The sequence below is a fragment of the Pan troglodytes genome, chromosome 3, assembly GCF_028858775.2.
Source record: "Pan troglodytes isolate AG18354 chromosome 3, NHGRI_mPanTro3-v2.0_pri, whole genome shotgun sequence".
Taxonomy (NCBI): Eukaryota; Metazoa; Chordata; class Mammalia; order Primates; family Hominidae; genus Pan; species Pan troglodytes.
This window is the reverse complement of record NC_072401.2, coordinates 118,197,130-118,222,956: the sequence shown is the minus strand read 5'-3', so window position 1 is coordinate 118,222,956 and position 25,827 is coordinate 118,197,130. Positions and strand designations below refer to the sequence as shown.

The window sequence follows — 25,827 nt, the reverse complement described above, 5'->3', positions numbered from 1 at the left end:
AATCTAGATGTTTAGGTGTTTGATAATACATAATTGCCCATATTTGAGAATGGCTTTATTAATTATGTTGTTTCTTTCATTTAGGGCTAGTTGAAATAATGACATGTGGGAGATCAGCACTCCAAGTCAAAATTGCAAAACAGAAGAAAATTCCAGAATTATATCACTGTTGTAAGTCGATCAGTCATTACTGGGTATATATCCTAAAGGGAAAAAAAAATCATTCTACCAAAAAGACACATGCACTCTCATGTTCATCACAACACTATTCAGAATAGCAAAGACATAGTATCAACCTAGGTGCCCATCAACAGTGGATGGGATAAAGAAAATGTGGTACATATACACCATGGAATACTACACAGACATAAGAAGACCAAAATCATGCCCTTCGCAGCAACATGGATAGAACTGAAGTTCATTTCCTAAGCGACTTTACACAGAAACAAAACACCAAATACCCCGCCCATTCTCACTTATAAGTGGGAAGTAAACATTGGTTACTCCGGACATAAGGATGGTAACGATAGAAACTGGGGCCTACTTTGGGCAGTACGGCCATTTTATGTATATTGATTCTTCCAATCCATGAGCATGGAATGTTTTTCCGTTTGTTTGTGTCATCTACGGTCTCTATTAGCAGAACGAGGAGGGAAACAGGGGGACAAGGTTTGAAAAATTAACTGTTGGGTATTATGTTCAGTACCTTGGTAATGGGATCAATCACACTCCAAACCTCAGAATCACACAATATACCCAGGTAACAAATCTGCGCATGTACCCACTGAATCTAAAATAAAAGTTGAAATTCTTTAAAGATTATAAATAGGGCCGGGCGCGGTGGCCCACGCCTGTAATCCGGGTACTTTGGGAGGCCGAGACGGGTGGATCACCTGAGGTCAAGATTTTGAGACCAGCCTGGCCGAAATGGTGGAACCCCGTCTCTACTAAAAGCACAAAAAATTAGCTGGGCATGGTGGTGGGCACCTGTAATCCCAGCTACTCAGGAGGCTGAGGCACGAGAATCTCTTGAACCTGGGAAGCAGAGGTTGCAGTGAGCAGCGGTAGCGCAGTTGCTCCCCAGCCTGGGCAACAAGAGCTAAACTCCCTCTCAAAAAAATAAAATAAATTAAATTAAAAGAAAAAGAAAATTAAAAAAGAAATAGAAATCAAATTGGGTATTTTGTTTAAAAAAAGCATATGTTACTACCGTAAAAAGAAGGAAAAAGATAACATAATGAAGTAATTTTTGCTTTATTTGCTTTCTCCTATTTCTAGGACTTGCTATACTGCATCTCCTATGTATATTTGCCTTCATTGAAGAGTGGGTAAAGGATTGGAGAAAGAAAGAATGCTTTTCTCTAGAGCTAGGGCAGTTTATATTTTATGATTATTAAAAAAAGAAAAATAAACTTTTTCGTATATGTACCTGTGAGAGAAAAAAGCGCCATAAATTTATAGCTGCATTATGATGATATGATGTCCTTCCATTCCTTTAAAAAAAGAACAAGGAATCAAACCTGACTGAATTCCCAGAGATGCTTAGAGTTCAAACACTATCACATTCACTTCCCAAATCCTCATACTTTATATAACATTCCACTTCTCTTCCCAAATCTTCCTGATTGCAAATTCCATGCCACTAATGATGCACAATTAGTTGGGCTCATCTTTTCAAACTATGGTGTTTAGAATTAGGTCTGCTGTGCATACTGTGCCTATTATAAAATATATATATATATATAAACGTATAAATTTATACAGATATTTAAATATATATATAAATACATATATATATATATACTTCAACCAAGCACTTTTGTTTTTTGAACAAATCTACAAATAGATAAATTTTTATCTGCATTTCATTTAAGTTCCTGGCCAATAGCAGAACTTCAGTAATAAAATTTGGATACTTGATCCAAAATCTTCTGGCATAAGACATATATAAAAACTTAATAATATTCACATAGTAATATTTTATGTCATAAATATTGTATGACTTAAGTAATTTTAACTAATTTTAAAATAAAAGAAACATAAATTTAAAGAGCAAATTCTAAATGTGAAAGATAAATGTAGGAATATAAGAAAATTATTTTGGCAGCATGTCATTCTTTTCTGAAATTTTTCCCACATTAAATTTTCTCTAGTTTCTCTATTATCAACCCCTATTTGGCATTGTATTTGTTGGGAAAATGGTTCACTTACAGATGACTAAACTGCTGATTTCTGCGAAGACTAGTTGCTACCGCTGTGTATATGAATATATGGCTTATTATTACATGTAATCAAACTCCATCTGCCTATCCATCATCTCCTTTACAATTTCCCACTTTGCAACTTATGTAGTAATGAAGTTAAGTATTAAAAAACTTCTAAATATTTCTGATTCTATGTACACATCCAGCCCTCAAATTTGCCTAGCATAACAAAAAAGGCCTATCTAAACTAATTGTTGATTTAACTGAAATTTTAAAAATATAACTCCCTGTTTTCAAAGTTGAGTAATAAATTTTAAATTATAAAATTGGAATTCTGAAAATAATCTTTTACTTTTGTAATCTTTTCAAATTTCCTAAAGGATTTCATAGCCTTAAAATGACAGATCTAAGCTACAGATACCTAAGAAGTTAATGAATAATATTCAGTGACTACCAATAACTAATAATATCCATTTTATATAACGACAATGAAAAGAGACACAGGAAAATGAGGTAGGTTGCTTTGAGCAGTGATTCTCATCCTTTACTTCAAAATCGTTTGGTGAAGTTGTTATAAAATACATGTCCAGATCCCTCTCCAGTCCTATTAAATAAAAGTCCTTGAGAATTATGCTCTACAAACCTTGAGAATTATCCTTGAGGACCACACCTCCTAAATAACAACAAGCTTTTCAGTAAAATGTAAAGTGCTATTACTTAACTGAAGCAAAATCTGCTTGCAGACAGGAAGACAGCTATAGGTGCTATTTACCAACTTGCTTTGCTCACACCCTGGCAACTTGTATTGGTTGTGTTTTGACCATGGAATAAAACTTGTGCTCAATGTGAATATACAATATATGCCATGCCATGATTAGAAATTTACTACATAGGGATTGGGGTTATTATTATTTTTTCTTTACTACATAGAAATTGTAACTAATACTATTTTCTCTTTATTCCAAAGCATCTCTAAAAATTTTGAATATTTTCTTGTGATAGAAAAATTAGAGTGAGCAAATAGATTGCAACCATGAGCCTAAATAAATAAATTTTAAAAAAACTAAGCCTCTCTTTTATTATATCTGTCTATACTATTATTTTAAAAATTCATAATTCAACTTAGTAATTTTTTCAGAGAAACCTGAATTATAAAGCAATTAATTTATTAAATGTGTTATGTAAAATTAAAAATAATAGCGTATTTTAATTAACATCAATATAATTTAAAATTTTTATGTATGGGGTACATGAGATATTTTGATACTGGCATATAATATATAATAATCATATTAGGGTAATTAAGTTATTCATTACTATAAGCATGCATCATTTGCAAGTGTTTTTTTTTTTAGTACCACAGGAAATTTTTATTAATTTTTATTATTTGACTTTTATTTTAAGTTCACGGGTACATGTACAGGTTTATTATACAGGTAAATGGCATGTCCTGGGAGTTTGGTGTATAGATTATTTGCAAATCTTTAAAAAAATCCTACTTATTGCAGCACTGTTCACAATACCTCAAGCCACGATAATTTTTTTTTATGAGTTGCCTGTGTTTCCAAAATACCAAAATATTTTTGGATATCAAACCCAACCTTTATAATATAATACAGATTATAATTTGGAATACCTATTACATGACTTCATCATGAATAATTACAACCACATGAAAAAATTTAATGTAATAAATTGTCTTTTTCTCTAGATACAATTGTATCTTTCATAAGATTGCAAATAGTATCATAGAAAATTTCTAAAATAAAAGCCATGTTGTTTACAAATAAATATTAGTAACAATTTTAGATAAATTCAATAAGAATGAAATAGAAGTTTCAAGCCATTTTTACTCTATTATTGTGAAAGGAAACTGTGAGTAGTTGGAGGCAGGCTGGGAAGAATTTTAATACCAAATTCAATTAATGAAAATTTATTTCACTCTCAAGTCCTTTTACATTCGTACACCCCTGTTGTATCACCTTTATATTCTCTTGGGTGTATCAAAGGCAAATTAACTTTAACTTTTTAAAACTGTTTTACCTCCTTTATTATCCATGTGATTTATCTCATAGAGCAACTCTTTTTATTTAAACATTTTTTTAACAACAAATTCACCCCTGCTCACACTTTGTCGATCCTTTTCTTTTTTTGGCATCATGTCTGTCATATTTCTCCAGAAGACATTAACTGACTCTATTTCCTTTTTATATTAATTTTAAATTTTTAGGTGTACATAATAGGTATACATATTTATTAGGTACATGAGATATTTTGATACAGACATATAATGCACAGTAATCACATCACAATTAGTTGGGTTTTCATTATCTCAAGCATTTATTATTTCTTTGTATTACAAGCATTCCAATTATATTAATTTAGTTATTTTTAAATATACATTTAATTATTGTTGACTATAGTCACCCTGTTGTGCTATCAGATACTAGATCTTATTCAATGTAACTGAATATATTTTTGTAACCATTAATTATCATCACTTCCTTTCATCCACTACCCTTCCAAGCCTCTGATAACCATCCATTTACTGTCTATCTCTATACATTCTATTTCTGTGAAATAGAAAAAAATGTATTTTTCTGTGTGTTTTGATAGTGACTAGATTGAATCTGTAGACTGCTTTGGGTAGTATGAACATTTTAACAATATTGATTCTTCCAATCCATGGACATGGAATATCTTTTCATTTTTTAAGTTCTCTTCAATTTTCTTCATCAGCGTTTTATAGTTTCTTTGTAGAGATATTTTAGTTCTTTGGTTAATTTTTTTCCTAAGTAGTTAATTTTCTGTGCTTTAAGATTTTTGTGGAGTCTTTAGGTTTTTATTATAAGATCATAAAATCTGTGCAAACAAGGATAATTTGACTTCTTCCTTTTGAATTTGGATGACCTGTATTTCTTACTTTTGTCTGATTGCCCTAGTTGGGACTTCCAGTACCATGTTAAATAACAGTAGTGAAAGTGGGCATCCTTGTCTTGTTCCAGATCTTAGGTGAAAAGCTTTCAGTTTTTCATCATTCAGTATGATACGATTTGTGGGTCTGTCATATAAGATTTTATTGTATTGAGGTGTGCTTCTTCTATACCAAGTTTTTTTTTAGTTTTTTTTTCCATTAAGAGATACTGAGTTTATCAAATGTGTTTTCAGTAATTGACATGATCACATCGTTTTTGTACTTCATTTAGTTGATATGTATCATATTGACTGATTTGCATATATTGAATCATCCTTGAATCCCTGGGATAAATCCAACTTGGTCATGATGAATGACCTTTTTAATGTGTTCTTGAATTCAGTTTGCTAGTATTTTGTTGAGGATTTTTGCATCGGGGTATTGGCCTTTGGTTTTCCGTTTTTTGGTGTGTCTTCCTCAGGTTCTGCTGTAAGTGAATGCTGGCCTTGTAGAATGAGTTTGAAAATGTTTCTTCCTCTATTTTTCAGAATAGTCTGAATAGGAGTGTTATCAATTCTTTTTTAAATGTTTAGTAAAATTCAGCAGTGAAACCATCAAATCTCAGGCTTTTCTTCACTGGGAAACTTTTTATTACAGCTTTGATCCCATTACTTGTTATTGGTGTATTCAGGTTTTGGATTTCCTCATGGTTCAATCTTGGTAGGTTGTATGTGTCTAGGAATTTATCCATTTTTTTCTAGGTGGTCCAATGTATTGGGATATAGTTGCTCATAGTAGTCTCTAATGATCCTTCGAATTTCTATTTTTTCAGTAGTAATGTGTCCTTTCTCATCACTGATTTTATTTATTTCCGTCTTCTCTGTTTTTTCCTTTGTTAGTCTGGCTAAAGGTTTAGCAATTTTGCATATCTTTTCAAAAACTACTTTTCATATTTTTGATCTTTGATATGTTTTTTTCTATTTCATTTATTTCTGCTCTGATCTTTATTATCACTTTTCTTCTGCTGATTTTCAGTTTGGTTTTTGCTTTTATTCTAGTTATTTAAGATGCATTATTAGGTTGTGTATTTGAAGTTTTCTCTACATATTTATGTAGCCATTTATTGCTCTAAGCTTTCCTCTCAGTTCTGCTTTTGATGTATTCTTTTAGTTTTGGTATATTGTGTTTCCAATTTCATTTGTTTTAAGAAAAATATTTAATTTCCTTCTTAATTTTTTCATTGACCCTCTGGTCATTCAGGGGCAAATTGTTTAACTTTCATGTGCTTATGCAGTTTCTGGAGTTCCTCTTGTTACTCATTTCTAGTTTTATTCCATTGTGGTCAGAGAAAATACTCGATATGAATTTACTTTTTAGTACTTTTTTAAACTCATGGTGTGGTTTAACATATGGTCTATCCCTGAGAATAATCCATGTGCTTAGGAGATGTGTATTCAGCATTTGTTAGATGAAATGATCTGTAAATATCTATGAGGTCCATTTGGTCTATAGGAGAGATTGCTTCTGATGTTCCTTTGTTTATTTTCTGTCTAGATAATCTGTCCAATCCTGTAAGTGGGGTGTCAAGTTCTCCAGCTGTTATTGTATTAGGATCTCTCTCTCTCTCTCTCTCTCTAGTTCTAATATTTTCTTTTTATATCTAAGTGGTCCAAGGTAGGGTGCCTATATACTTAAAATTATTATATTATCTTGCTAACTTGTCCTCTTTGTCATTCTATAATGACCTTCTTTGTCTCTTTTAATAGTTTTTGTTTTAAAATGTATTTTGTCTAAGTGTACCTACTCCTACTCTTTTTAGATTTCTGTTTTTAGATATTCTCTTTTTAGAGAATATTACTTCATTTACATTCATTATTACTGTTGATAATTAAGTACTTACTGTTACCATTTTGTTGCTTTGTTTTCTGGTTATTTTGTGGTCTTCTCTTCCCTCCCTCCCTCCCTCCTTCCTTCCTTTCCTTTTGTGAAGTTAATATTCTCTGGTGGTATGTTTTAATTTCTTGCTTTTATTGGTGTGTGTATCTGTGGTAGATTTTTTAAATTTGAAATAACCATAAAGCTTGCAAATAATATCTTGTAACCCATTATTTTAAACTGATGACAACTTAACTCTGAGTGCAAAAACTAATAAACAAGCAAAGAGAAAGCGAATGCAAACTTGACACTTCATGCACCCTCTTTTTAACTTTTTAACTTTTTGTTTCCATTTATATTATATTACACTATGTATGTCCTGAAAAGTTGTTTTTGTTAATATTTTTGATGGATTCCTTTTAGTCTTTCCACTCAAGACATGAGTAGTTTACACACCAAAATGACAGTATTACAATATTCTGTGTTTGTCTGTGTACTTATCTGTGTACCTTCAGATGATTTCTTATTGCCCATTAATATGTTTTTCTGTCAGGTGAAGAACTTCCTTTAGCATTTCTTGCAGGATATGTCTGGTGTTGATGAAGTCCCTCAGCTTTTGATTGTCTGGGAATGTGTTTATTTTTCCATCATGTTTGAAGGATATTTTCAGACTTACTACTCTAGGATAAAAGTCTTTTTGCTTCAGGACTTTAAATATGTCATTCCATTCCCCAGTGGCCTATAAGGTTTCTACCAAGAAGTCTGCTGCCAGATGTATTGGGGCTCTTTTATATGCTATTTGTTTCTTTTTGCTTGCTAACTTTAGCATTCTTCATTTATTCTTGACCATTGGGAGTTTGATTATTAAATACCTGGTATAGTCTTATTTGGGTTAAATCTGCTAGGTTTTCTATAACCTTCTTATATTTGAATATTGATGTCTTTCTCTAGATTTGGAAAGTGCTCTGTTATTATCCCTTTGAATAAACTTTATTCCCAATCCCTAGTTACCCCCTCTTTAAGGCCAATACATTTTAAATTTGCCCTTTTGTGAATATTTTCCAAATTGTGTAGGCATGTCCCCTTCTTTTTTTATTCTTTGATCTTTTATATCCTCTGACTGTATTTTTGAATAGCCTGTCTTCGTGTTTACTAATTATTTCTTCTGCTGGTAAGAGAATCTGATGCATTTCTCAGTATGTCAATTTCATTCTTATACTCCAGAATTTCTGATTGATTATTTGTAATTATTTCAATCTTTCTGTTACATTATCGAATAAGATTGTGAATTATTTCTTTGTGTTATCTTGAATTTCTTTGAGCTTCCTGAAAACAATTACTTTGAATTATCTGTCTGAAAAATCACATATCTCTGTCTCTCCAGTATTGGTCCCAGTTGCCTTATTGAGTTCATTGAATTTATGTTTTTCTGGATAGTCTCAATGGTTGTGGATGCTTTTTGGTATCTCAGCATAGAAGGGATAAGTATTAGAGTCTTTGCATTCTGGGCTTGTTTATAACCATCCTTCTTGGGAAGGCTTTCCAGGTATTTGAAGGGACTTTGGTGTTGTAATCTGAGTTTTTGGTCACTGCAGCCATGTCTGCATTAGGGTACACCCCAAGCCCAATAATGCTGTGACTTGCAGACTCTTGGAGGTACCACCCTGGTGGTCTTGGGTAAGATCCAGGAGAATTCTTTGTATTAGCAGGCAGAGACTCTTCTTTTGCTTCCCTTACTTTCCCCTTAATGAATGGAATCTCTCTTTGTGCTGAGCTACCTGGTTCCTGGGGAGGGTCACATAAGTACCCTATGGCTACCATGACTAGGATGGTGCTGGGTTAGACCCAAAGCCATCACATCACTCAATCTTGCCCAAGGCCTGGGGTGACCACTTCCTTGCTACTGCTGATGTTCACTCAAGGCACAAGGGCTCTACAGTCAGCAGGTAGTGAATTTGGCCAGGCTTTTTTTCTTCCCTTCAGTGTCTTTAGCTCTCCCTTGGCTTAGAGAAGGTCCAGAGATGCTGTTTGAGAGCCAGGGCCTGGAGTCAAGAACCTTAGGAATCTACATGCTGCTTTATTCTACTATGGCTCAGCTGGCATCTAAGCTGCAATACGAAGTTCTTCCCACTCTTCTCCTTTTCTCAAGCATAAGGAGTCTCTGGGGCTACCACCTGCCCAGGCCTGCAGCAAGTACTGCCTGGCTACTCCTGATGTTCGCTCAAGACCCCACAGCTCTTCTATCAGTTTCTGGTGAAAGTTGCCAGGCCTGGCTCTCTCCCTTAAGGGCAGTAGGCTTCCTGCCTGGCCCAGGACAGGTCCAGAAATGCCATTCATGAGCCAAGGTCTGGAATCTGGGACCCCAGAAACACACTTGGCACTCTACCTCACTGTGGCTGAGCTGCTACCCAGACTGCAAGGAAAAGTCTTCTATACTCTTCCCTCTCTTTTCCTCAGTCAGTCCCTCAGTCCCACTGATGGAAATATGGTGGGTCACACCTGAAACCAGCACAGCACTGGGTCTCGTTAAAGCCCACAGGGAGTTCTGTCAGACTAACACTAATATTTATTCAAGGCTCAAGAGGCCTTTAGTCAGAAGGCGGTGAATCCAGCCATGACTGGATCTTTCCTTTCAAAGGCAGTGGGTTCCGTTCTGGACCAGAGGGGGTCAAGAAATGTTGCCCAGGAACTAGGGCCTGAAATGGGGGTTGTGGGTGGCCTCAGAACTCTGCCTGGTGCTCTATTCTACTCTGGCTGAGGAGGTATTCAAGTTGCAAGACAAAGTCCTCTTTACTCTTCTCTCTTGTCCCCTCAAGTGGAAGTAAAAAGTCTCTCCTGGAGCTGAGAACTGTGCTGCCTGGGTTTTTTGGGAGCTGGGACGCAAGTACTCCTTTGGCCACTCCAGCTGTCTCACTAGATCACAGGCACCCTATGTCCATGTCCCCTGGCCCCAAGTCTAGCACAACACCAGGACTTGCCCAGGAATTTCAGTCCTTGTGGCCTAGACTCCCTTTCAAGTTTATTTAAAATGCCAGAGCACTTAAGCAGAAAGGAATACTCCATCCCAGTGCTCAGAACCTTAGTTGCTAGCCGGAACTCAGGTTCTGATCACTGGGGTGGAGTATTCCCCTTTGCTAGGGCTGTTCTACAACCCTCCCTCCATGGGCACTGACTGAATTCTGCCCTGTGTTGCTTTCTGCTGTGACAGTGCAGCACTGAGTACCAATGCAAAGTCCCACAATCACCATCCTTCCCCTCCCTCAGGCACACAGATTCTATCTCCATGCCATGAGGCTCTTGCCAGGAGAGGTGGAAGGAGTAGGGTTGGCAATTCAAGATTGTCTTTGCTACCCTTTTCAGTGTCTCTTTAATATGATGTTAAAACCAGATACTGTTCACTCATCTGACTTTTAGTTCCTATAAAGGTGCTTTCTTGAGTTCGTAGTTGTTTAAGTTGGTGTTTTTGCAGGGGGAGGCAATTGCTGGAGAGTTCTACTTGGCCACCTTGATCCACCTCCTCCTGTATTTTAGTGTTTAACAAGCACAGTTCTTAAGGAACTATTGTAATTGCCTGTTTCCCTGTCTCAGCAATTCTACTCCCAGGCATTTACCCTAGAGAAATGAAAGCATATGTATTCACAGAAAGATTAGCATTTAAGTATGCCATATTATTTATTCATAATAACCAAATTTGCATCAAATTTTCTATCCATATGATAGAAAAATATTTAGCTACATAAAGGAAAAAAAGATATTCATGCATAATGAAAATCTATGAAAAGCCTAAGATTTTACCGTACTCTCATGCTAACAAGTCAGTCTGTAACAGTCTTGAATGATAGTAAAAGAAATGTGAATTCTTGTTCAAAAAATGAATTTTTTACTCATGGCACAGAAAGCAGCATATGCACCAGAATCCAATCATATCTCAGTATCAGTGAGGGATTGGTTCCAGGACCTATGCAGATACCAAAATTTGTTGATGCTCAAATCTTTAAAATAAAATGATGTAGTGTTTTCATATAATCTATGCACATCTTCCTGAAAATATATTATTTCTATATTACTTATACATATTATATATATATTTGTGAGTATATATGCAATTATACATATATTTTATAATTATATATGTGTATGTATAAATATAACTACATATAAATGCATGCTATATATATATACATGAATATATAATTACAAAATTTCAACAAGATTGTGAGGTAGCTTTATCATCCATTTTAATGCCTCTGAGAAAACAGAGCTAATTCACTTTTCTGTGTCTAGCCATATAATCAGTATAGAGCACAAATTTTAATTCAAGAATACTTGACTCAAAGCTATGCTTATTCCACTATGGTGCATGTCTCTAATTGATGTGTTATAATTAAATGATGTAAACATTCACAAGATAAATGGGTCAGTATCATATTTTAAACAGAAAACTTGTTTTCTAACTTCTTTTCCTCTGAAGGTGTTTTTATGCCAAGAATATACATAATAATATCATATATTCTAAAAAGTTATTAAGCCTGTAGTTATGATGAATTCAAATTTATTAAGTTAAAATATAATTATGATGTTGAAAGATGGTATCTGTAACCTAAGCCAGTACTAATATGTGGTTACCAAAGAGTTCAAATGTGTTATTCACATTGAATTAGACAAAAACATAGATTTATAAAATTATTGAATATATTTAAGGTGTAAAACATTCTGGGTTTTGAAAGGATTATTAATACTAAAGCCATTTATTTATTTCTCAAATTATCTATATAAGATTTATACATCCATGAGTGAAGGAATACATTCATATATGCAAAAGTATATGAGAGTAACTGTAAAAACATTTACTATTTTTAAATAGAACTAAATTAATGCTTTTTTACCTTGACATCTATTACATCAGCAGACTTTCTTTTCCATCTGCTTAAAACACTATTTAGTGCTATAAATCCAGCGGCATCCAAAAACACAAGCCCACATATAACATTCTATTTATGCAAATAGTGCATCTGCTGCTATATGAGAAGGCCAAATATGATTTTTAACTAGATTCAGACACCCCTAATGCTGTAAATATTAAATTGATTATAAGAAAATTCTATTAGAAATATTTAAAACATTAAAATGTTCATTGCAATATCACTATGTACAACCGGTACCTGGAATCACCTTAAGTTTCCTAGGATATTTGGATGTCAAATTCTATTTTCAACTACCAATGCCCATTGTCCCTAGAGAAGAAAAGTTCCTCTGCATTTTAAAGAGTATAATTACTATGATTCCACAAACTATTTTATAATGTTATCATATTAACAATTTCTTTTCTGCTTATTATTCAAATCTTTCCAGTATTCATCTGTATAAGAGAGTTAGAGCAAGGGTAATACAGCACAGCAATTTTCTTATATTTAAATATTTCATAGAATCAAAAAATCAGGAAAATTTTGGTTGCACACTCATGCTTTTAATTGCTTCATAATTTGTATAACTTAAATAAAAATAATGCTTTATGGCACTATTAGAAAAGTGCTTATATACCATGAGTGAACTCCCATTCACCATTGCTACAGAGAGAATAAAATACCTAGGAATACAGCTTACAAGGGATGTGAAGGGCCTCTTCAAGGAGAACTACAAACTACTGCTCAAGGAAACGAGAGAGGATACAAACAAATGGAAAAAGAAAATTCCATGCTCATGGATAGGAAGAATCAATATTGTGAAAATGGCCATACTGCCCAAAGTAATTTATAGATTCAGTGCTATCCCCATCAAGCTACCATTGACTTTCTTCACAGAATTGGAAAAATAACTACTTCAAATTTCATATGAAACCAAGAAAGGGCCCAGATAGCCAAGATAATCCTAAGCAAAAATAAATAAATAAATAAAGCTGGAGGCATCATGCCACCTGACTTCAAACTATACTACAAGGCCACAGTAACCAAAACAGCATGGTACTGGTACCAAAACAGATATATAGACCAGTGGAATGGAACAGAGGCCTCAGAAATAACACCACACATCTACAACCATCTGATCTTTGACAAACCTGACACAAACAAGCAATGGAGAAAGGATTATCTATTTAATAAATGGTGTGGGGAAAGCTGGCTAGTCATATGCAGAAAACTAAAACTGGACCCTTTCCTTACACCTTATGTAAAAATTAACTCAAGATAAATTAAAGACTTTAACATAAGACCTAAAACCATAAAAACCCTAGAAGAAAACCTACGCAATAGCATTCAGTGCATAGGCATGGGCAAAGACTTCATGACTAAAACAACAAAAGCAATGGCAACAAAAGCCAAAATTGACAAAATGGGATCTAATTAAACTAAAGAGCTTTTGCACAGCAAAAGAAACCATTATCAGAGTGAACAAGCAACCTGCAGAATGGGAGAAAATTTTTGCAATTTATCCGTCTGACAAAGGGCTAATATCCAGAACCTACAAATAATTTTAACAAATTTACAAGAAAAAAAAACCCCATCAAAAAGTGGGTGAAGGATATGAACTGACACTTCTCAAAAGAAGATATTTATGTGGTCTACAAACATGTGAAAAAAAGCTCATCATCACTGGTCATTAGAGAAATGCAAGTCAAAACCTGGGGTGGGGTGCTGGGGCAGGGATAGTATTAGGAGAAATACCTAATGTAGATAATGAGATACCATCTCACGCCAGTTAGAATGGCAATCATTAAAAAGTCAGGAAACAACAGATGCTGCAGAGGATGTGGAGAAATAGGAACTATTTTACACTGTTGGTGGGAGTGTAAATTAGTTCTATCATTGTGGAAGACACTGTGGCAATTCCTCCAGGATCTAGAACCAGAAATACCATTTGACCCAGCAATCCCGTTACCCAAAGGATTATAAATCATTCTACTATAAAGACACATGCACACATATGTTTATTGCGGCACTGTTCACAATAGCAAAGACTTGGAACAAACCCAAATGCCCATCGATGATAGCCTGGATTATGAAAATGTGGCACATATACACCATGCAATACTATACAGCCATAAAAAAGGATGAGTTCATGTCCTTTGCAGGGACATAGATGATGCTGGAAACCATCATTCTCAGCAAACTATCACAAGAACAGAAAACCAAATACCACATGTTCTCACTCATAAGTGGGAGTTGAACAATGAGATCACATGGACACAGGGAGGGGAAGATCCCAGACCAGGTCCTGTCAGGGGGTAGGGTCTAGGGCAGGGATAGCATTAGAAGAAATACCTAATGTAGATGATGAGTTGATGGGTGCAGCAAACCACCATGGCATGTGTATACCTTTGTAACAAACCTGCACATTCTGGACATGTACCCCAGAACTTTAAGTATAATAATAAAAAAAGAAAAGTGTTTACATAATAGAGTCTGGCTCCGGGCTAAAATCTTATGTATAATTTTTCGGGACAGATCGTAAGCAATTACAAGGTTATACTTGGCAGGCTTCATGGGGGAGAGAGTTGCCCTCCCACACCAGACTTGGTGCATAGCCAATGCATTAGTATTTTCTGGATGGAGACAGAGTCAAGAATTTAGTTACGCCGCCCTTCTAAATTCCTTCCTGACCAACCATGTTCATATTCCTATCTGTATTCCTGTATTCCTCCTAGTCCAGAAGCTTCCATTCAGAGAAGCCTCTGCTTAGAATTTTTAGGAGTGGGTGGTGAAAAGCTTGAGTAAGACTCTTCTTTTCTCTGATTCAGGACTTTTCTTGTCTTCTTTCATCTCCCTCTCTCTCTTGTCCGACTCCTTAGGTTCATAAAATGGCAGGAACATTTTATTCAAGCCTCCTTGGCAGTGAGGTGATGACCTGGATCTGTGCTACCTGTCATCTGACTACGATAGTACCATGGACAAAAATTGAATATTTATGCCATTCTTTTTTAGCCTCTTGTTTACACTGTTGCAGTAAGTGAATAAAGGCTGGAATATTATTTTCGGTTTAGCTCCTTGTCCTAACTGACCACCTCAACAACTCACAGCTAGACACTTAATTATATGTTTCTCCCAACAACTCTGGGAATAAAGCTGATCAAGTATTGATTGTCAATATTTCAAAAAGAATATCTGATACTCATTTAGGAAATCTTGTGCTTTAAATGCAAGACGTAGTTTTCTGAATTGACATTTAAATTTGCTAAATAATATGGCGACTAAGTTATGTTGCTGTGCTAAATACGCCTGAATTTAGTGATATTAGGTATTAAATTATTCACAAGAGAAACAATTTCTAGTACTTATGTTGTTCATGCATAGAGTTCAATAAAAAGGAAAGTAATGACCTCCAGAGTGTGTAATTTATGAAGCAGTTATTTATATTGCTTATCTTTAGGAAGGGATTCATATTTTACTCTCAAGATTCCTCTGAGCCTATTTATTACAATTGTTCTTTACCTAAGGGTATAAACACTTGTATCAATATCAGGGACCAACTTTTCACTATAGTCTGTTGGAATGAGGTAAGGGGAGAGGATGTAATTAGAAGGATCTCTGACAGGGGGTTCTTCTCTCACTTCTCATTAGGGTGCACTGACATGTATTCTCTCCAATGTTTCACACCACTGACAAAACGGAAAAATATACAACAACAAAAAGAGATGAACACCCGGCACTCTGCAACTCCTTCTCAAAATTATAATTTTTAAATTTTTATTTATGTATTTTTTTGTATTAATGCACTTCATGTTTCCAAACTTAAAATTTGCAAAATAATATATTGTGAAAATCTAGCTCCCATCATTGTACCCCTTATTATCAGTCCTATATGTAAATGCAAATTATAACAGAGTATTTGAAGAATGTTTTGAGACTATTTTATGCACATTCAAGCCAACACATATACTCCCTTTTCCAGCTTAAACACTAATGGTGATATATTATTAACAATGTTAGGTACTTTGATTTTTAATATATCTCTTTACATCTTTTATGTCTGCATATCTTAGTGACCAATTCATATCAATATGAAAACATCCCTTATTGTTTCAGCTACATAGATGTTTTATGGTTATATAATAATAATTTACTCTGTCTTCTATAGATTAACATCTTGTTTCAACATCATTTTGCTCTCAGAAACAATGATACAGTCAAGGATGGTGCAAAAAACAGCCCTGCATATATTATTATATACCTGCAAATCTACCCATAGGTTCTATTCCTTGAATGAGGATTTCTAGGTCACAAAATTTTATGATGGCATCTTGGAAAAATATAACTATAAATAAATGATTTACAGATAATCAATTACTTAATTACTATATCAACCCCTAGAATTTTAACTCTGTAACTTTGTCTTCTTTGATAAAATGTAGTGCTACTCCAGTGTGTAATTCACTGTTTTGCATCATATAATTATTGCTGTTATTGAATAAATGAACTTGATGGACCTTATAAAATGCCATATTGTACATATATATGTATATATACATGTATGTAATATTTTGAATATATAATGTTCTACATTTTAAATGTGGAAACCTTACTGCAATATAATTCCCTTTACCCTTTCCACTTTATGCTATAGTTTTCTTATATATTACATCTATATTATATAGAAAATCCTGTCAGACATACATATATAATAAATATTGCTTAAATATTTACAGTTGCTTTTCCTTCCGTCTTTATACTTTTGTGTACTAGCTTTCCTTCTGGTATTACTTATCTTCTGTCTGAAGAATTTACTTTATTCTCTAGCAATAATTTCATAGCCTGTGTGCTGACTATGAATTCTCTTAGTCTTATGAATTTTTCTTCTCTGAAAATACCTTTATTACACCTTTATTGCTGAGAGATATTTACCGTGTCTATAGAATTTAGCACCGAGAATTCTTTACTTTCAGTATTTTAAATATTTTGTGTGGGTTCCTTCTTATACTACTTGGCTTCTGATGAGAAATCTCTCATTGTTTCAATTACTGTTAGCCTGTAGTAATGTATTGTTTCTGTCTCTGCTGCTCACCCACTGCCAGTGGAATTCTAGGGTCTGAAGCATGTGAGAAAAGAAAAACGTACAAGACAGAACAAATCTAAAAATACAGGAAAATTTGCCCATTTACTCTGAGCTTTAGGAATTCAGTTTCCTGTTGCTTTAGGCAGAAGTAGAAGGCATCTCTTGGAGCTTTCTATCTGTACCAAGCTTTGCTATCCAAGGTCTCCAACTAAGCTAAGTTCATGTGGAGGACTAGAGTGGTTAGAGAGGAAAATAAAAAATAAGCAGATTAGTGGCACTTTGAGTTTTGGTGCCTTCTCTTGTCCAGCAGCTTCTTTACTTTTCAAAGTCCTCAAATACCCTCCCCATTCATTCAGTCCATAGATGATTGTTACATTCAGTGGGAGAGGCAGGGCTCTGTATGGCGCCTCCATATCACCTGGATGGAATCCTAGAGAAATGTCTTACGATTTCATTTAGCATTAGAGAAATAAAGGCTATACAGAAACAATGTAAGTGGGCAGCAGAGACGAAGAAAAAATAATGTTTCTGTTTCTATCTCATAATATATTCTATACTTAAAATAATATTAATAGAGTATGTTCAATATATCAAATGTCCTATTTTATATTTGTAATCATAAGCCATGCATCTCACATCTTGTAAATAGCTGAGTTTTTTTTTGAACCAGCCTTTATCTCAACCAACAGAAATTAATTTGAAACTTGATTCTGTCATCCAAGCTACCATAATGAACTCTGGAGATGATTCGATCAGTGTATCTTTGGTTTGTATACCAGGGTCATAGTAAAAAAAAAAAAAAAAAAAGATTGAGTTAACAAAAACATGATGTGTTGGGATACGTTCATATGTTTGGGGCAATTTGTAAGAATATTAGGTCTAACAATGCTTTTGAGTTAAATAACTGAAATAAGATATGTAACTAAAACCCCATAGCAGTGTTTTCCTACACTGACTGATGCTCAAACGGCAGTTTTAAATTCAGACTCATTATAGTCCCTTTCATGCAAGAAGTTCATTTTCTGTGAGACTCATATAATAATCACTCTGAAATACCTGTAGTCATTGTATTATAAAGTTGTGAAAAATTTGAGATCGCTTTCCTATAAAATTTAGGAATGTTAAATTTTCCTTTATATTATTTATAGGACATTTTCTATAGCAAAATTACAGTCATTTGAACAGTTGATACTTTCAGAAAACAAAATTAACCATTTAAAATAATTTTATAGCTAGAATCCAAAGTATACAATTTTATTATTTACATTGTAATAAAAATGTTATCAATGCAATCTATTAATAAATTTTATTTATAAGTTAGAAGCCTGACATTTACATCTAATGTGAGTAACTGATTAATATTTTGTACTTATAATGAAGTTTTAGAAGCAATTATTGAAAGAATAAGCAAGATGTGCTAACTTTGCCAAAATGCCAGTTTATAGAACTGCTTTGTGGGAAAACCACTATTAACGCTTGAACATTCTTAATGCCTTAGGGCTCTCATCATTTGCTAAGACATGATCAACAGCTATGCTGGGCTGCCTTGGCCTCTGTCTCTGCCAACTCATGAATATGTCTTTCAAAAAGTGGCATAAACAGAACAGAGTATAAGCTGCTTCTGTTTTCCGAGCCTTCTGTCAGGAATTTAAAAGCGCTCTTGGTTGGGAAGAGAAAGTTAAATAGAAGCCGAATAGAAAATGGTGAGCCTTATCAGGAAAACAGTATTTAGATTATACTCAACTCTAAATCATCTTAACATCATAATAAAAAATGCAATCTCTAGTTGAAAATATTTTGATATCTAAAATATATGTCATTGGGACCTACTATTCAAAGTGCTCTAAATTTTGTGAGAAAGTATCTGTTAATCTTCTGCTTCATCAAAATAGTGTTACACATAGCTGGTTTCCTGGATTTGTTAAGGTTTACTCTCACAGTTTTTAAACACCTGAGTTTCTTATTTTTTACTTTTTAAATATTTAAGGGAGAACAAAGTTAATTTTCAACATAAGAATATAGTGATATGCATTTGTTTGTTTATTTTTAATGCAAGATGCCACTGAAAGTTACGATATAGAACCACAATATGGTAATTTGCAAAAATTGCCCCAAATTCATCCTTTCTTTATGCTCACCTCCTTTGTTGTTGTATCATTTAACCATGTGATTTCATTTAGAGCACTGAAATATTAGCCAATTCGATCTCGTGACTTGTTTGCTGCTAGCTTTAGGAAATGTAATAGGCTACATTTGAGAAGCAAATGTAGGCTTACCTTGGAGAAGCATCTCTCAGTCTTCAAGGAAAGACTTCCTGTACAACTTCAGGTAGTGCAGTTAGCAAACAATCTAAAGCTATCAGCTCCTTCAGAGCCTGCCTCAGCTGCAGCGATTCATGCTGCTGGAGGTGAACCCCTTTGGATAGTCTACTTACCTTAGAGCTCCTAATAGACTGGAGCAAGGATTTGTTGGTACTGTTTCAAAGTTTGCCTTCTCCCTCTTTCCAAATGTGTTTTTCTTTTTTGTGCTCTTTTTTTTTTTATAGAAGATAGCAACAAATAAATAATTTGCACCCTACAACCCATGTGTGAATTTAATTCTGGAAAACCCAATCTGAGACAGGGAAATCCATCACCATGTGAAAAAGCCTGGGATAGTCTGCTGGAAGAAAATGTAACTTGCAGAGAATAGGTAAGCTGTAGCAGCTGTGGCCACTTTGGACCAGCCAAATCTAAGCCAGCTGGATAACTTAAAGACATGAGTGAGCCTGGCTGAAACGAGCAGGAGAGTCACGCAGCTGAACCCAACCCAAACTGATAATCCACGATTTTTTATTGGATTCATGCTTAAACCAGTTTGTTTTGTTTAGCACAGAGTTTCAGGAAATTTATTTAAAAACTTTGACATCTAAAACTGAAGGACTACTGTGAAAAACAAAAACTTGAAACATGCAGCCTTGACTAAAAAGTTGATGTAGCAAGAGGGCCAACAGCTTGGACTAAAGGGGTCCAAGTTAACTCAAACTGTGAGAAGGTCTCCGGACCCCCAAATGTTTACAAGCGGAAAGCACACTGACAAAACTATTTAGCAGCATTATAAACCATTTCTTAGGAAAAATAAAGGAAGTCTTGCAAAAGAGTTAATAAATCAGAGGGCAGAGCCAAGAGGCTCAAAGAATGGTGAGAGAAGCCCCTTCCAGTGAGCAAAATAAAAGCCTAATGAAAATGTATTATTTTTCCCCAGAATAGATAAACCTTGCACTGTACCCAGTTGGATTTCAGAACATTGAAGAGCAGCAGCTTTTATGGGAATAAGAGTGTCCCTTACAGGTAATCTCCTTCTCGACATTTATATTGGGTGAGTCACAGTCAGAAAATATCTTAGTTTGTAATTTTGAGGATGAAGAGTAGGTGTATTCAAGGAGCTACCTTCTTGAACACAATTGAAGGTCATGAAATTCTGAACTTCAAGGTTGATACCATGATTTCATGAGACTTTTGAAAGTCCTAGGATGGCAATGAGAATATTTTTTATGTGGAAAAATTGTGGGTAATTTGTGGCCAGAGGTTGGACTGTGGTAGATTAGAAAAGTGGCTGCAAAAGTTTTCCATTCTTGTTTCATGTCCTTCAGTCATGACTTCTCCTAGTGACTTTAAGATTATCCATGTGATTTGCTTTGCCTATGAGGCAATAAGCAAATGTGACACAAGCAGAGGCTTAAAAATGCGTATGCTTTAGGAGAGGTTAGCTGTTGCTCTTGGGAAACACAGAACCATAAAAAGCTGCTAACCTTCTGGCAGATGAGAATCATCACGGAGCAGAGATGAGGCTAAACAGCTGAGGCTTCTCTAAAAAACAAAACAAACAAACAAACAAACAAAAGCAGTGCACTCCTCAGGTGATTGGCATCGGATAGCAGAAGCATCGGTGAGTCAGCTGAGGTATATAGAAGAAATGCCTACCTGAGCCAACCCAAATTGCCAACCCACAAAAATCTGAAGCCAAATAAATTGTTTAAAACTACTAGGTTTGAGAGTATTTTGTTACAAAGCAGGTTAACCAAGGCAATTAAATGTAAAAGGTATACTAAATGAATAATTTTATAAACATTAAGCCATAATGACATCAAATTGATTTTTAAGTTCATTAATGCATACAGTCCTCAAACTGCTTTATTCATTGTATACTGTAATGTTTCACATTTAATTTCTGTATCTATTCCACTAAAGTTTGTTTTTACTTGAGAAGACAAAAATATTATTATAGGAAATTTTATATCATACTCATAATTTGATTTGTGAAAATAAATAAAATTCAAATAATGTTGATTTCTGTTAATGATGCTGATTGCTTATTAGATCCTACACATATAAGTGAATCATTTGCCCATAAATATTATAGATTATTATCATAACAAGTATTGAATAACCTATACTTTTCATTTTGAAGAAGTGTATTCTATCTTTAATCAGTTGTGCCTAAATTTAAATGTGTATACATTTAAGAATTTTATCAAAAAATGTCTTTAAAAAATCAAAAACATCATCAAACTGCCAAAAATAGAAAAGCTGGGGTAGAGAAGTGAAACTATTGCTCAGTGATACAGTCCCTTTTTGTGCCAGCAACAGCTGGGCAATCAACTTTCATTTATAACTATCTACCGTAAGCAGCTTGCCCATGGCCAAGTCAATAATTATAGAATCTAATGGTACATCAATTTTCTTCCAAGATTTAATTTGGCACACAGGGTTTTGAAAAAGAAGACTATCATAAAATATTGCTACAACTCCGGAATCTAATATCTTACTTGTGTTTTGACCCCATTAGATAAAATAAATTGAAATCCTTTCATTAATGTGTTAACAGAGTCGTTTTAAAATTGAATTTTCATAGTGATCTCCTTGAAATTGCTTATAAAGAACTAAGTTATATTGCTAAGGTTCTTATGCAAATTTTAAACAGATAATATACCTTTTTGTCTCACAACCATAACACATCAATGCAAGGTTCTGTGTTAACCAGTTTCTTACCAACAAAATAATTTTTAATTTGATTGTTCTTGGTTTGAACATTTGCTACTTCTCTTGTTTAATTTGTGCAGAATAAATTTTATTAGAGTCTTTTACAGATATCTTATGACAGTAGGGAGTACATGTGATCATATTTTATAAATATTTTCAAGTTGGTATCATGCCTAAATATCCTAAGTAGTGATTTGTGAATAATGGCAAATTAAAATGAATTAATGAGAAGTTTGTTAAAAATGCAGATGCTCAAAAGATTATATTGCTGGCAGTGTATGGCTAAGTAGAAGTTAAGTGTTCCAGGATTTGTGAACCATCATTTTAAGGACTGAATTGATGATGAAATCACTTAAGTGAATGTATTAGCTACTATACAAAAGAAAAAATTAAAAAAGTACTTTTTAGATAACAGATAACAGCAAAATGAAGCATATTGCAATAATACTTTATCTATAATTCTGGAAACATAATTTTTAGTTCTTAGGAATCATAGGAATTAGGATATAATAAACATAAAAATGAGCTCAAAGATACAAGTCCAAAATACAAATTTTTGTTCTTTTCCTACTTCCCTATATGAATAAGAATTTGAGGAGGTGTCATAGAAATCTGGATTTTTAGCAAGCCCAGAAGTTAATTGTATAAATGGTCCTCAAAGCAGTACCATTTTGCTGATGTACTTACCATTGCTTACTAATCCCCACTCTTTGACAGGCATTGCATTCAAGTGCCTTTCAATTTTGTTTATTTAACTGCTTAAAACTATTATGTTGTAGATATTCTTGCGCCTATGTTACAAGGGTAAGAAAATGATTAAATAATCATCTAAAGTCAAAAAAATAATAAAAATAAAGCCAGGAAGCAACTCAGGTCTGTCTGACTTCAAAATATGGATATGTTTAATTATTTTTATATAAATACCACAATATTTTATTTGATTTTTTGTGTCTCAGTCAAAAACACAAACTATCATAACCAAATTTAGTAAAATTATTTAAACTTTGTAGATATTTAGATATCTATATATGTAGATATTTAGATATCTATATATGTAGATATTTAGAACTAGATGTATGAAGAAACATTGATAATAGATCACTAAAAGAAATAGTGATATCTAAATTTATATAGATTTAAGTCAGCTTTAAATACTACCATTTTTCTATAATTCAAATTATATATATGTGTATATACATATATAATAGCATGGAAAAATAAATATTTGCAGTATTAAAAGCATTGTAAGGTAAGTGAAATTACTAACAGATGGGGGTTGGAAATATTCTTATAGAAAAAAATGTTTGCTGGGCGTGGTGGCTCACGCCTGTAATTCCAGCACTTTGGGGGGCCAAGGCAGACAGATCATGAGGTCAGGAGTTTGAGACCAGCCTGTCCAATATGGTGAAACCCCATCTCTACTAAAAATACAAAAATCAGCCGGGTGTGGTGGTGGGTGCCTGTAATCCCCTCTACTTGGGAGGCTGAGGCAGGAGAATTGCTTGAACCCAGGAGGCGGAGGTTGCAGGGAGCTGAGATCATGCCATTGCACTCCAGCCCGGGTGACAAAGCAAGACTCCAACTCAAAAAAAAGAAAAGTTTATGAAATATTTATAACTTTGTTGATGGATTTTTTTTTGTATTGTCTTTTCTTGTAATGTCTTCTCTTGACTTTTGGATCAGGGTAATGCTGGCTTCATAGAATGAGTTGGAAAGTGTTCCCTCCTCTTCTACTTTCTGAAAGAAATTGTAATATATCAGTGTTAACTCTTCCTTGAACATTTGTAAAATTCAAAGTGAACCCATCTTGTCCTGGGCTACTCTGTTGAAAATTTTTTAAGTTATCGTTGTTAATACAATGACTTTCATTGATATGGAATTATTCATACTTTCTTTTTTATTCAGTTTTGGTAGGTTGTGTCTTAACCATTTGCTCATTTTATTGAGATTAATTTTTACTTAAAATTATTCATACTCTTTTTATTTCTATAAGAGCTATAGTAATGTTCTGTCTTTCATCCTTCATTTTAGTAATCTGACTCTTCTCTACTTTTCTCTCACCTAATATAGTTAAAGGTTGTCAATTTTGTTCATCTTTTTAAGAAACCAAGTTTTGGGTTCATTGTTTTTGTCTAATGCTTTTCTATATTCTATTTTATTTATTTCTATTCCAATCTGTATTATTCCCTTTATTCTGCTCGCTTCAGATTTAGTTTGTTCTGTTTTCAATTTCTTAAGGTGAAACCGTTGGTAGTTGATATGATATTTTTCTCATTTTCATTATAATATTTACATCTAATAACAGTGTTCAAAGCTTCCTTGTATAAGTTCTGGCATGTTGTGTTTCATTGTCATTTGTCTCTAAATATTACTTAAACGATCTTGTGATTTATTTTTGAAGTATTAGTTATTTAGGGGGGGATTTTTGAAAATTTTTTGATATTTTTAATTTTCTAAATTTGTTTCTGTTATTGTTTAATGATTTATTTCTACTATAGTTGAAGAACATACTTTACATAATTTCAAAGCTTTTATATTTATTAAGGTTTGTTTATGGCCTAGCATATGTTCTTTTCTGGAGAATATTTTTGGCATACTTGAGAAGAATGTATATTTTGCTATTATGGGTGAAGTGTTCTATAGTTGCCTGTTAGGCCTCACTGGTTTATACTGTTGTTCAAGTACTCCATTTCATTATTGCTCTTTGGACTTGTTATAATGATTATGGGAAGTAGGACATTGAATTTTTCAACTATTATTTTTGTATTATCTATTTTTGCCCTCTGTTCACTTTTGTTTTATGCATTATGAAACTCTGTTGGTACATGCATGTATTTTTATTTTTAAGGCTTTTTTGGGGGGATGGATTCTCACTCTGTCACCCAGGCTGGAGTGTAATGGCGTGATCTCGGCTCACTGCAACCTCCACCTCCTGGGTTCAAGCGATTCTCCTGCCTCAGCCTCCCAAGTAGCTGGGATTACAGGCACCTGCCACCACGCCCAGCTAATTTTTATATTTTTTATTAGAAACGGGATTTCACCATGTTGGTCAGGCTGGTCTCGAACTCCTCATGTCAGGTTATCCACCTGCATTGGCCTCTCAAAGTGCTGGAATTACAGGTGTGAACCACTGCGCCTGGCCTAATTTTTAATGGTTCTTAACGTATTAACACTTTTAGCATTATAAAATGATTATTTTGTTTCTAGTTATAATTTTTTACTAATGTTTTACTAATGTTTACTAATGTCTTATCTAACACTGGTGTATTTACTCCAGTTTTCTTTTGTTTACGGTGTGCATACATATATTTCTATTTCAACAGAATTCATCCATTTTATATTATTTATCCATTGACTTTTCACAAACTTGTGTCTTTGAATGTAAAGTGAATATTTTGAAGACAGCATATATTTGGATCAAATTTTTAAATCCATTCTATTAATCTGTGCCTTGTTAATGAGATGTCTAATTAATTGATATTAAATATAATTACTGGAAAGTTTGAAGTTATTTCTGTAATTTAGCAAATGGTTTTCTATTTGTCTCACTTTTGTGTACCTCTTTTTTATGATATTCTTTTTTATAAATTTTTATATATCTTCAAAATATCTTTTTTTATTTTACTGTATATTATTTTATTTAGTTTTAAATGGTTGATTTGGGGATTATAATTTTCATATTAATTTATAATAATCTAGATTTTCCACCTTTATAATTTACAAAGATATGCTCTATCCTCACCTCAACTTTGTGCTATTATTGATACACAAATTATATCATTATTATGTTGTTTGCTTATTGATACAGGTTTAAAATTACTGTTTGCTG

At 33.7% G+C, this 25,827-nt stretch overlaps 1 long non-coding RNA gene across 1 annotated transcript in view; it reads left to right on the top strand.

The window, feature by feature from the left end:
* Positions 1–25,827, top strand: part of LOC104006173 (uncharacterized) — a 43,712-nt gene that overhangs the window by 1,162 nt on the left and 16,723 nt on the right. The window contains exons 2-3 of the long non-coding RNA XR_008547598.2: positions 85–171; positions 20,221–20,306. This is a non-coding gene — a long non-coding RNA (uncharacterized LOC104006173). The remainder of the gene's footprint in view (positions 1–84; positions 172–20,220; positions 20,307–25,827) is intronic.